At 39.6% G+C, this 12,413-nt stretch overlaps 1 protein-coding gene across 2 annotated transcripts in view; it reads right to left on the bottom strand.

The window, feature by feature from the left end:
- The window catches only part of RBMS3 (RNA binding motif single stranded interacting protein 3), a 692,310-nt gene that overhangs the window by 339,212 nt on the left and 340,685 nt on the right, over positions 1-12,413 (bottom strand). The window lies entirely within an intron of this gene.

The raw sequence follows: 12,413 nt of genomic DNA, 5'->3' as shown, positions 1-12,413 counted from the left end.
CAACCATCCCTGGCTCTCTGACCGCTGGAGTATTTACTCACAGCACAGGGTGCTTGCCAGGAGAACAAAGGAGCAATTGGAAGGAGGAGACCATTATGTTACCACTGTGACCTATGCAGAAAAGCTGAAATCTAGGGAAGAACTTGCAGGAGCTGGAGTATCCTGAGGACCAAGCTCCAGATGGGCAGCCAGGGGAACTGGAGTCAGAGGGAGAGGGAGAAAATGTCATTTCCACAACACAATCAGCACACTCTGCTAGCTTTATGTGTAGTGACAACAGCAGGTAAATATTGGACCAATGCTAAGTTAACCATGCTATGCTAATGGACTAATAAAAGCTAAACATCTGCAATTTTCATTACAGCAGCAATGACACTTCAGTGACTTCTAATATGCTTGTTCTACTTTTAGGCCTTGGACAGAGAAAATATTTAAGTCTGTGAGTAATTCTGATCACACTAATCAACTGCCCCTTTAATGTCAGTGGTTCTACTTTAGTGCTTATAATTATGCATACACTAAATCACAGTCTTGGTAGATGGATGCTTCTAAATTAGCAGCTCTAAACTGTTTCAAACAAGTCCCTTTGTTTAGTCCCTTATTTAGCAGGAAAAAAAGTTGGAGACTATAAGGGGGGCATCAATGACAGGTGATGATCAGACATTTCAGTGAAATGAAACACCACACTTGCACTGATGCCTTTCCTCCTGGCCTCCTCCTTCCATCTTCCCAGTTTCTCCCATTTAAACCAGGAGAGAGGGAACATAGCTCCAAGTGTCAAGACATCAGAATTCCTCTGCAATCTCACCTGGTTGTAATGTGACTCAAGTAGGAGCCATTAAAAGAAAAAATACTGGTTTTTAGTGTGATCACCATGCTATCAAGTAATGACATTCACTCTCATCTCCAGTAAAAGAGAAAGGGCAATGAGCTCCCTTCCCCAAGCCTCTGCACAGATACTTTTGCTGACAATCAAAAGCACTTAATGCATACGGATCATATTTCTCTGCACACACACTTTATCACTGGGTAATCCCCACCCACTCAGGCTTCAATGTTATTCCCAGAAATAGAGAGCTGAAGCAGCAGCCTTGAGTACCAGCACAGGCACTACCTCAACTGAGCTCCAACACTGGGGACGCATCTTGGAAATCAGCTCTATGCCATGGCTGCAGCCCAGCTGGATAACACTACAGGCAACACTAAGTGTATTAAATACGTCAGCATCTATAAATTATCATATCCTGTCTGAAAGCATATTTAAATCTCTGTGCACTGCATGGCCATGGAAGAAGCAGGTATGATTCTGTATAACACATTGGGCTTTAATATATCAAAAGCTCAGGAAATATCCCATGGTAATCTTGCACATTTTGAGCATTGCTAAGGTTAAATAAAAAGACAACAGAGGTAGAAGTTACATTCTTTCTGCTTTGCCCTACACCTCCCAGATTACCATGCACACTGAATGCATGTAAATGACGTAAAGCAGTGAAATATCTTCCCATAAGCCAATGAAGTGCTATGTACTTTAATTATTAATTGTTACTATTATATATGTCTTAGCAGGGGATAATGAGTAAATGTCCCATTCTCACACCAACCTAATAAGCAAGAAAAAAAAAAAGTGGAAATTTACCTTTGAAATACAAAGAGCAATTTTCATTCTATTATAAGATCTTTATCCTCACACAGAGGAAAACACTAGGGGCCTAATTCTAATTTAAGCTTAAGACATTTTATCCCTTTCAGCCAGCTGAAAGGGGATGTAGAAGCGACCACAAAATACATTTACACCAATTTTGAGGCCACAGCTATTAAAAAAAAAAAGTCCTCAGTATACGGAGAATGAGGCCATATGACAGGTTGTCCCTCAAGTAAGAGCTGCTCAGACAACAGGCACACATGGATGCCTGGGTTCCCAGCAGTATCCTTGGAGATGCTTTAAGGATGGGCAGAGAGGCAGCCAAACTCCACTTGAGGGGATGCTGATCTTCTCAGCCTAGCAAACACTGCTACACTCCAAACCCTCTTCACTAATAAATCTCGCCTACAGCAGCCCACAGTAATTTCCATGCATATCCAATACCCCAGAATACCATCTGCAGAAAGATTACAAAATTGCCTGTACTGAGGCTGATGACATCTTCTGGCTGGTTGCCAGACTAAAAGCTTCAGGTCAGAAGAAAGCTTCCCGTTCTTGTTTCCTGAGCTGCTGAGTGTATGACTGATGGCAGAAGTATGTACTGTGCCTCTAAATGAGCAAAGGATCTGGTTTGGTAATCTCCAAGTAATAACTGGAGTGAAAGAAATGACTAGCAACCTAATGATGATCCCGGATATGGACCACTAGGTACAGGATCCTGGACGATGCCAAAGTGGGGCACTGTCTGGGGAACCACCTGCACATCTGGTAGCAGGAAATCTGTGCCTTGTTCTGATGTTGGACCCCTCCATGGCTAAGGGAAAAGCACTTAACTTCTCTGCCTCAAGGGCCAGAAGGAGCACCACTGTCAAGAGTGGTTCAAAACACCCTGACACCAGCTGTAGAAACCTGCTAAAGAGGTTTTGCCACAACAACCAAGCACAGGATTTACACCTCTAGAAAAAAAAAAAAAAAAAAAGGCAAAATCTAAATGTTTCACTTCGAGAGCTGGAATTCAGAGCTGGTTTTACCATTAATTTTTCACATAACCAATGCAACCAACTCATTTTTCAATTCTCATGCTTCATTATTCAGTGGAGAGTGTGTGGGGAATGAACTGGTTTGTAGATCATTCCAAGCAGCTTATTAATTTAGCATGGATGGCTAATAGGATTTGTTTTCATCTTTGAAAAATGAATGAAATTTCTCCTTTTTCATTATTTAAAAGTGAAAAAATTAATGTGCTAATTCTTATCCATTCTCAGGAATGCACCCTTCTGCTTAAACCCTACAGTTCAATTCTTTGAAACAGTGTCCCGTGAAACTGCACATAGCTAAGCATGAATAATGAGATACACCTTGGTCTTCCTAAGTAAATAACCCAGAAATGCTGAACCAGAAGCCTCTCAGATATTAAATGAACAATGCTCCTCCTTCCAACATCCAACCTCCTTACACAAGAACAGTATTTATCTTTCCATGGCAACCAAGTACTCTTAGGTAGTTTTTCACTAGTTTCAAGCTTAGACTAAAGTATTTTCTTTCCAAAGCAAAACACTACTTAAAAAGACAAATTTCAAATATTTTTCACATACAATTCCTTTTGGATGGGAATCACAGGCCCCAGATGCCAAGTTGTAGAGCCTGCTTTATTAGCAGCAGCTGGCTCCTTGGCAGGCTTCTGAGGCGGTCGGGCTTGTGGTTTTGGAGTGGCCTCAGAGCCTAGGATGCAGCTGGACAGCTATGCTAATGGACTAGCCAATTTGTTTGTAGTCACCTTTGGCTATCCCAGATTTGTACTCTTTTATCCACTTGAAAGGGAGGTCTTGGAAAGATTCCCTATTAACACCGATATGTTGACTTTTCCTATCATAGTCCATATTTTATATGAAAAAATGAGTACAACACACAGTCCTACATTAAAACATGTGTTATTTAAGCAATTGTGAACACACACTATCCATTTCACTCTGAATGGAGTGTTTTCCAGCTGCTAGATTCATCTAAGTGCCCAATTACAACACAATTCCCTTCTCTCCCAATTGAGAAAAATAAAATAAGACAAAGTAAATACAAATAAATTGTGCAAATACCACTTTACAGCTCTCATTAGGAAAACACAGTTCTCTCTGTACCCTACTGTACGATGGAGTAATTTTTGTGAGCTGGAGAGTTCTTACTAGTCAATTATAGAGAAGATGAGAGGATGCCACCAACTTTTAGTCTGTTGATGTGATTTTGGAGCTGAGTGAACAGAAAATCTCTTATTAAGCAAAAGACAATCATCAGAGTTGAAGAGAAAGCAGAGTAGTAAGGGAAATACAGGGAAAAAGAAACATAGGTCAAAGTAACAGCAACTCTCCTGCCTTTGGTTTTCTTCCTCAGTGAGGAACAGCACCAGAAGGTAAGCTGTATTTCCCATTCATAGCCAGGTGGAACAGAAAAGTGAATAAAAAATGAACATCTAAGCGGGCTACACAGACACCTCATGTATTTTAGAAAGGCTGCAGTCAAGGGAACTCCAGCTATAATTTTCTTCCCAAGTCTGTAGGGCATTTAGTGCTCTTGCAGAATCCAGCCATGACTATTGCCTATCTCCCATCTGGCCAATGAAGGCCTGGAAGACAGAGCTTCTTTTGGATTCTTCTCTACATATATGAGAGAAAAAAAAACAGATGTAAAAGAGTCGGAGTTTTCTAACCCTTCTGCACAGTAGCAAAGCTTCCTAGACTGTTTCCGTAGAAGCACCGACTCACCTCTTGGCAGCGTTTTCAATTTGTAAAGGAATGGCTTGTGAAAACGTGAGTAAACTCAGAAGATGAACACTGACAATAAGGTTCAAAGTCTATTCCCTCACAGTTCTTTCAATCAAGAAAACCAGAACACACCTCAAGAGGATTTTGATTTCTCTGAATTTCTTCCAAGGTCTTTAAAAGTGATTTGCTGGATACAAGAAGCCCAGTGAGTGATAGCTGCCGGGTTATACTCTCTGTACCACAAAATCACTGCGCTACTCCAAGCAAGTCATTTAAGTTCCTTACATCTCAGTTTACTAATCTGTAATGATTCTTCATTATACCTTCCTAAGGCATATATAATGCTCTGTGATTACTGGATGAAAGACACTATGAGGGATTGCAATATTACTTAAAGATGGGGAAAATGTTATTAAAATCTAACTTAATAACTAAACCTAATTCTCTTGCAGATAAAAATTATTTCTGCATACAATGATTTCTGCATACAATGATTTTGTTCTGTATCCAAACTGAATGAATGAAATAATTTAACATAATAAAATACCAATAAAATTCATTTTCTCATTAATATTTTTTTTTTCATTTAAAAACAGAATTATGTGTTCACAGGACTATTGTGGTTGTAAAATATGTATTGAACTCACTTATTCCAAATGATATCTTTTTTACATGGGAAAAAGGTGTAATTGTGTTTTGCTTACCCTTTCATTTCACACAGGAAAAAAAAAAAGTCACTTGGGGAAAATGGAAATTATGAAAAAGCCCCAACGTAGTCCTCCAACAGACACAGCAGTCATTCAACAGTCAGATTGAAAGTGGGATTTGATGGATCAATAAAATACTCTGAGATCTTTGCTTCACTGACAAAGCTGTTGAAATCAGTAGGCTAAATACTCTGGAGGCCTACAATTCCCTTGAACCTAGCACAAAGCATTAAAATCTATAGAATGAAAGCACAAGCAAAATTTGGTTCAATTTTCTCTATTCCAAAATAATTCTCTTCCAAGTCATGACTGTGCAGATTTTAGAATTTTATAAATATTTTACGGCTAGACAATACAGAGAAATTGAGGCATCCCCAGAAGAGGAAGAAGTCCTTTATTTAACATTACCCACAAATAGGTCTTATTTTATAGAGTTTTCTGAATTAAAACCAACCAATAAAGCAAAGAAAAAGCTCCAGCAATTCACTGTTCTGACTGTCTTCAAGAGCACTGAGAGTTTAGCAGTCATTAGCCAGGGTAACATACACTAGAAGCCTGAAAATCTTCTCACTAATCACAGTATCTCCTATTTCCAGTAAGACAGACTGAAATAGTCTGCACTACCACCATTATCAACAGGAAATTTGAAAAGCTAATTGGTCAGGTGTAAAGTAGCTTATTTTGAAGTATGATGAAGTCGAAATAATAAGGTGGATTAGAGAACATTTCATTTGGAGAGTCTGAAGATCATCTCACCTGAGGATAAATGTGCTCCAGCAAAAACCAGTCCAAGACAGGGGAATGGCACAGAAATCAGAAGCATTGTTTTCAGGTGGGGAATACCCTGGACATCACTGCCTGCCTGGGTTTTAGTCACTGAATACATGTAATAGATGCTGCAGAGCTGCCAGCGCCAGCTCTTCACCTTCTCCTGCCCACATATTGTTATACCACAGATGGAGTTACTCATCCCTCATAAGCACTTTTCTGCTTATCCAGACACTACCTGTAGTTTGAGTCTCAAACATGGTGACTTCTCTGAACTTAGGGCTTCTTACGTACAGCCAGGAGGGCAAAATTTAGTCACTAGCATTAAAAAGCCAAAAACTAGCAATAAGAGCTGTGTCATCAAATAAATATTTTCCAGAGTGGAAAATAACCTTCACAGCCTTGTCTCCTCCCATTTATTTCATGGCAGGAGGCTCCCATGACAGAATATTCCTGAGGCATTATTTATTTCCCCACAAGGGAGAAGAAGAATTCTTTCTATAGATAAAGTATTTTGGCACTTTGGCAAACTCGTAAACAATAGCCTATATCCTTTGACATAAATTACTGTTATTGCTTCATTATCCAATCCATTCATATTTTATTGATGCACTGAGACTAAATGTGAACAGACTTTAGATCTTAAAATTACTAAATCTGGGCAATCTGGACAATAAAACATTGCAATTCCTCTAATAAGAATATTTTAGAGTACAGATCAAAATATGATGGCAATTACTGTTTGTGATAAAACAACTCTGTGGTTTAAAAAAAAAAGGGAGGGGGGAAATAACAAATTCAAGAACAAATTATTGTTTGTGTTTACATTTCCACAAATCCAGTTTTGGGGCTTCAGTGAGCTGTTAGTCCATTTGAAGGTTAAGAACAAAAATGCAGACCAAGAGGCTGATACTTAACTTTCCAAATGTTTGCAAGAACAAACACGTATTTGGTTCTGAGAAACTAAATTTACTCTCTGGATATTTGTTTACATGTGGCAGCCTAAAAGCATCTTGGAAATGAGATGCAGCAGGCACGTGCTGCATTGCATTGTTTTTCTGCACACAGTCCACACATACCCTGGCATCAACACTGCTGTGAGAACCTGGCTACAAAAAAGCCCCCCACATAAACCTGAATTTACAGCACAGAACAAAACTAAATGTCGATATCATCTCTTTCCTCTCCACTTGAGAATCTGGCAAGCAGAGATCAGAAGCAGATGTGTTTTTATTCTGCAGAAAGAAAGCCCATCCAAAAAGGTTTTTCAAGATCCAACCAAGTTTCCTAAGTTTATCTTTCTTATAGAAGAATTAAGCAGGAAATCTGCCACTGTTGACATAAGCACTGTTGGGATGGAGGATTCGGGGATGGCAGAGCTCCCCAGGAATGTTGCTCATCATCTCCCCATGTTACCACAACGATCTTTTCTAGATATGCATGGGGAAGCTCTGCCTCCTCCACCCGGTATATATGAAGATGAGTTGTGCCTCACGTCCTGTGGCCAAAAGAATCCATGGAACACAGAGTTTGGGAAAGGCTTTTCCTTTCCACAGCAGCATGGCATCATCACCACAGAATTTGGGGCATTTCACAATAGCCAGAGTTCATGTTTTCTTTGAGACCCCTCGAGCTACAGTAACACACTGGTCCCAGGCAGGGTGCCAGAGGATGCCCACAGAAGATATGAGCCATCACAAACCTCACCACATTTTTGCTTCCAGTGCAAACTCATCCAGCATATTCATCACAGAAAAGAGCTTTTAAAAAATTGCCCACACAAGTCATTACAGTTCATACATAATTCCTCACTTAGGAAAAAGAATACACAACCAACCTTGTGAGACCAGCGTATGCAATGTCATTTATGAGAGCTAGAAAACCTTCCCAGAAGTAAGCTGATATAGTGGGGGTAAGAATTTAAGTCTAGGTTAAAATTAAGGTGTCAGCCAATGGACATAGCTGGCAAAGGTGGTGCCAGTCACCGTCATGCTTCTGACAGCCCCGAGTACTGTACCAAAAAAAGGCTAAGGGAGACAGAGAAGCTGGGGTAAGGCTCACTGCAGCGCTCACTGGGGGTGTGAAACCCCAGGTTAAGAACCTCTCTGTCCCATTCCAGATACTCCTCTGCATTCTTAAAACCAGTCCACTGTGTAAGAGAGAGAACTTCATAAGTCACCATTATGCATGACCTGAGATACTGTTTGGGACTGTGGAAAGACTGAAGGAATAGTAATCTCTCTGCAAGCCTTAACTTGGTGGGGAGGTGAATTCCAGACCTCCTTCAGGTTGAAATGCGCTTGAGCATCACATGATGGGCATCCCAGGAGCACACATAACATTAGGAACCTGGTAAAGTGAGCAAGATATGCCAGGAACATTCTGGGATGTCAACTATGAGCTTTAAATCATTTGCTACAGAAGATGAATAAGCACTCTCAACTTTGTTACTGCAGATTCTGATACCTTATCAAATCTCCATTTCTTTAGATTTCATGGGGCAGACTTGGGAGGTAGTATGGGAAAAACTGTTTAATTTTATTTGATTTAACAAGTATCTGATATAACTTTCAATTAAAACATCTTCCAGACATCAATCAAATCCACTTCAGGCAAAATCCAGTAAATAAACTGAATAATTAATGCAAAAAATTGAGAACTTTTTTATCTTTGGAATTTTCAGAATTAAACACAATTTATTGACACTTTTTTTCCTTAAAATTCAGCTTTCTGTAGATTTTATTGATTTTGAGAATGAACTTAAGCATGCTGAGAGTGAGTACAAACCCCAACACTACTGTCTTTTTGTATCTATGAAACAAAATATTGCCATACTTTTGTTCCCACTCATACTCTTACAAGGAAGTAATATGTACTGTCACCCTGGTTTTTTAAGATTTTTTTAAGCTTTCTGATGTTGACATTCTTGTAGTGAACTTTGTCACACACTTTCGGTAAATAACTCATTGTTTTGCATTCCTTTATGGAGGAAGAGAGAGTTAATAGACTGTTAGTTTGACCAGTGTCATTGGAGAGGCATCACTGTCACCCTCCAATCCGCTGTCACTTTTGGAAAACTATAAATGTTAGAGTCAGAAAATAAACTTCCCTTTTTTCCTCACCTTGAGAACAGTGGTGTGTGCTCGTGTTCTTTCAGCAGTGACAATGTACCTTAGGGTTGAATTGAAGCCTGAGCACTAAACTCTCAAGATACACCCTATATTCACACCAAATGCAGACTGAGGCAAAGGTGCTAATTGATCAGCCCACTCACAGGGGTATTTGGCCACTTGTCTGAGTAGATGCCACAGCAGTTAATGCCCAGCATGCTCTTTGTTGCCATGACTTGAGGTCCTGGAACCAAAGGACTGCTGAATGATGGACATTTTGTCATACTCAGAGTCACTGAAAGATGTCAACTAAGTTTTTTGCAACTAGTGAGATTCTGGCATGTTTTTCCTAGAAGGCAAATAAAAACTACAAAGACTTTTTTGAAAAGTAAAAATAATTTCAGAATGCCGATTTGGCTTCAAAGACAGTGAATCTGAATGTAGATAAACCTGGCCAGCTGCTTAGATATGCGAAGGACACATCACCTTTAAAATTGCAATCCAATATTATTCAGTAAGTCCTTTCCCATCTAATTCCTACTTCTTTCTGTTTCCCCTACCTCTGATTTTAAGCAGTTCTCAGAGCAGGGGGAAAGAAATTTAAAAGCTCTACATTTACTATGGCATAAGTTCTCAGTCCTTTCCCATTTCTTCAACAACAGATTGTGCCACTGTGCTTGTCCGAAGTTTCAAATGTCATTTGACTCATGCACTCAGAAATGTTGACGCAATTAAAATATCCACACAAAACTAACTTTTAGTTTGCTAAAGGCAACCTGCTCGCTTTTCTCCGATATGCTTAGGATGTCTCATAGCGCAGAAATCTGACTTCAATGCAACAACTTGCTTTTTCTCATTTCCCCAAAATCATCACTATTTTCTGCTAAATGTTGTGGCACAATGAGCCAAGTGTCTTGCTAACAGACAGAGACTCAGCTGAAGATGCTTTGCCTAAACAATTGTGGGCTCTGTGCCATGTGCTTTTTCCATACCATGCGAAGTGACAATACGAAGATGCTGAACTTTTGTGCTCAGAGGTGAGGAGCTTTGCAATGTGGGGACGCAGCTGCTTCGTTACGCATCTGTGTAAAACCAACGCACCACTAACTGGGATAATGAGCTACTCCTGTTGCAAGCAATAGGAATTCAGAGCAACAGGGTACATACGTTAAATTCCTGAAACAAGTCACCATCTCTATTTACTGTTTTTCATCCAAATGATACATTTCCTGATAAACAAAAGCTTAAATTTCCTTCTTCACTGCAGCATTGCCTCCAATCTCTTCTGTTAGCTTTCTGGCTTTTTGACCTTTTAATATTCTTCATTCACACATGATTTATTTTTTAAGTTGGCATTTTTTTCCTCGGGAAAGAATATGTATTTGAAGTAATTTCAAATGTTAAATCAGGATAAGCAAAGGAAGAAAGAAAATCTCCTTAATACATTTTCTTAATAAATATTGTACCATGCTTTAGAATAGAAGCTTGAAGAATTATGGCATGTAATAATAAGGTTTATATTTCAAATCAGATACATATAAATATTCTAAGTCTTAATACCACTTAATGCCTCTGTCATAGGCTCATATGCACAAAGTGTTGTGGAAAAAAAGGGTTCAAGTCTAAAATGAAAAATTATTTACATTAGAAAAACCAAACCAGAATAGGGAGGAGTGGCAACTACAATACTTTTAGCAAGTATTACAACTTTTGTAGTAATAACACACAGTGTTACCAGCTGGAGCAGAAAGATAAATTTGTTAAGAATACCAGCTTGTCTACAGAAGTGTTGGCAGCAAAAGGAAAACTGAAGAAAAGATGTGCCCACTGCTCAATAGGACAGAGGACAGTGACAAAGGACAAATGAAAGCACTTGGTGCTTTCTTTGCCTCAGCCTCCACTGACAAGGTCTGCTGCCAGTCTTCTTGGCTGTCTTCCTCTAGTAGTAGGGCCTGGGGCGAGAAGTGCTGCTGAGGAAGAGGAGCATTAAGTTAGAAACTACTCCAGGAAGCCAGGGAGGGGTTACTGAACACAAACTGTAAGGGTGCCAGCCGGGGTCACCCGGAGGCTGCTCTCTTTTCTCTGAAAGGCCATAGCAACTCTTCAGAAGAGGGAGGATTGGGGGATCATCAGGCTGGCCACAACCTAGCCTAACTAAAGAGAAAAACTTCATAGGTGCTGTGTCTAAACATGTGAGGGACAAGAGCATGCACCGGGATGAGCAAGGAAAAAATACACTTGGCCACCTGGCTCAACTTCTGTTCTGGGACAAGCAGCTCCACAGATCAGGGAAGAGTGGTGGACGTTGCTCACCTTGACTTTAGCAAGGCTTCCAATGGGGCACTGTCACAACAAGCTGGAGGACAGGAGGGACTGCACCCTCACCAACACTGCAAATAACACCAAGGTGGGGGGAGTGGTTGGACAACTACAGATAAGGGCTGTCTGAAAATATTATTGTATCCAATATCCAGTATTATTATATCCAATGCTATAAGAAAGAGCTAATCAGTACAAAACTCCTTCACTTCATGCATTATGTATGCTAAAAGCTCTCCAAGTTTACTTACAGAACAAATGACTACTAAGTGATTTGTGCAGGTACATCCTATAATCAAATTCTACTGCACAAAAAGGATTTACTAAAAGGGAGACATCTGAACTTTGTTCCTTTGCTATGCTTTGACCTCAAATTTAGTTCATTTGCTAAAGTCATTATTAAACAACAATGTTCCACACAGATTTCAACAGCAGTACTATTTACATTAATGCAATATCCCTGGATTAAAGGAATTAGAAATACTGAATATCCTATTCCTCAGTTTCTTTGAAGATCTACAGTGTAGACTAAGGAAAGACTCTCCAAGAAAAAGCAGCACTAATTTAAGGGCAGTCTGGTCCTCAATCATTTGAAATGAAATAAACTGAAAAGTCTTTAAAAATCTCTGAGATTAAAAGTTACACAATTAATGCCACTACCAGTTGCCATCAGATAATCAAAGTTCAGTCTGGGTAAGGTTCTAAATTACATGTATCCATAGTTATAACAAATTGATTTTTTTTTATTTTTTCTTTTTTTTTTTTTTTAATCATCTTCTTAAAATGGTGAAGGGAATCTGACTCCCTCAGTCATATCAAGGCATAGGTCCCAATGGGCAGCATACTTGGTCCAGGTACACAGAGTATCTAGGCTCCATGTCAGATACAAAGTCGATCTAAAGGGCTAACTTCAACTTAAGCCTCAGGTTTGGAGAATTTGATCCAAGAAAACTTGAAAAACATCTGCAATGGGACACTGAAAGACAGCAGCAAAATACTGCAGGTCTTCCAGGTGGGTCTGAGAACAGCTGCAGGATTGAGTCCTAGTTACAATGAACAAAACTATCAGTAAAACAGCAAAGCCTGGGATCTTGTGGAAAGCACAACA

Source organism: Geospiza fortis, unplaced genomic scaffold (assembly GCF_000277835.1).
Source record: "Geospiza fortis unplaced genomic scaffold, GeoFor_1.0 scaffold231, whole genome shotgun sequence".
Lineage (NCBI taxonomy): Eukaryota > Metazoa > Chordata > Aves > Passeriformes > Thraupidae > Geospiza > Geospiza fortis.
The sequence above is the reverse complement of the archived record's forward strand: the minus strand, read 5'-3'. Positions and strand labels throughout refer to the sequence as shown.